Here is a 1,724-nt window from a genome sequence, read left to right as displayed (position 1 = left end):
GCCTCGCCACGGGACCTGCGGCAACGGTAGGGCAAAACAAACACACTCTGTGACTCGTTGGTGTTCTATGGGCTCCATCCACAGTTAACAACCCTTAGATTAGTCAAAATAAATCTGCAACCCAATTTCGGTCATTCGTTCCCTCATACTCGTAGAATTCTCTCCCTCTACAATATAAACTGAAATTCAATCGAACCTTACATAGGCTAACCTGTTTTAGTACCTCCTGGTTGTCATATTAATTGTTATCCCTGTAATATCACCACATTTACCCACTATTGTACCCTCTTTTGTTAGTTAATAAATTCACCTTGAGCACAGCGATGTATGTGTGTGTGTTATTCAGAATGTAGAGTCCTTATACATAGAACTTACGCTCAGATCTGAGACTGACTGATTGACCTTACGATTTCATGAATTACCAGAACTTGGTATAATTCTCAGGCTATACTCAAGGACCTAAAGCCTTGGGCAGACAAGCAAATCTTTAGGTGGTGCTCCTAATTTCGAGGTATAAATTAATATTCCCGGAAATATTAATTTTCATAACTGTATTAAAATTTTACGTAGCCGAGGTCTGCTGCATCTGTCCATACCAGGAAAGGCTGCTCCGCCCACTCAAGCCAGTGTCTCCACTCTTCTAGGGCCACCTTGCCAGCAGTTCCCGATTGCCCATGTCGTAGTTCCTCTCTGCGGGCGACAGCTTGCGGGAGAGAAAAGCACAGGGATGGAGTTTACCATCACGGGGGCTATGCTGGGAAAGGACAGCCCCTATGCCCACACCGGACACATCCACCTCCACCACGAATTGCCGACCAATTGGGGCGGCAGTGAAGCAGTCCTTGAGTCTCAGGAAGGCAGCATCAGCCTGGGGTGTCCAACTGAACCTGATGTTGGGAGAGGTGAGAGCATGCAAAGGGGCAGCAACAGTACTGAAGCCTCTTACGAATTTTCTATAGAAATTTGCAAATCCCAGGAACCTCTGGACCTCCTTCCGACAGGTTGGTACTCAGCCACCACATAACCCAGGAATGACACTCGCACGTGGAATTCACACTTCTCAGCCTTGACAAAACGCTGATGGTTGAGGAGGCGCTGGAGCACCCGGCGGTCATGTTGGATATGAGTCTCGAGGTCAGTGAAGAAGATAAGAATATCGTCAAGGTAGACAAACACAAAGTCATTTAACATTTCCCTCAAAACATCGTTTACCAGAGCCTAAAATACTGCGGGGTCATTAGTCAAGCCGAAGGGCATCACCAGGTACTCGCAGTGGCCACTGGGGGTGTTAAACGCAGTCTTCCATTCATCCCCTTCCCTTATCCGGACTAGGTGGTAGGTGTTTCTTAAGTCAAGCTTGGTGAAAACCCTGGCCCCCTGCAGGAGTTCAAAGGCAGAGGAGATTAAGGGCAGAGGGTACCTGTTCTTTATTGTGATGTTGTTCAGCCCCCGATAGCCTATACAGGGATGTAGGGTCTTATCCTTCTTGGCTACAAAGAAAAACCCTGCCCCTGCCTTATTAAAAACTTCCTTTAAATCCCAGTAACAGGAGGGAACATTGAATATGCTTGGAAACTACACCCTGGGGTCCCTAATAGAGTGCACGGAGACCGTCTCAGTGTGTCTAGCTCTCTCCGAGGCTGGCTAGTAACACGTCCTCTTACACCCAGCCCCCCACCCCTTGACTACCCCAGCAGATCAGTCTATGTGGGGATTGTGTTAAG

Source organism: Micropterus dolomieu, linkage group LG01 (assembly GCF_021292245.1).
Source record: "Micropterus dolomieu isolate WLL.071019.BEF.003 ecotype Adirondacks linkage group LG01, ASM2129224v1, whole genome shotgun sequence".
NCBI lineage: Eukaryota > Metazoa > Chordata > Actinopteri > Centrarchiformes > Centrarchidae > Micropterus > Micropterus dolomieu.
Note: the sequence above shows the minus strand (reverse complement) of the source record.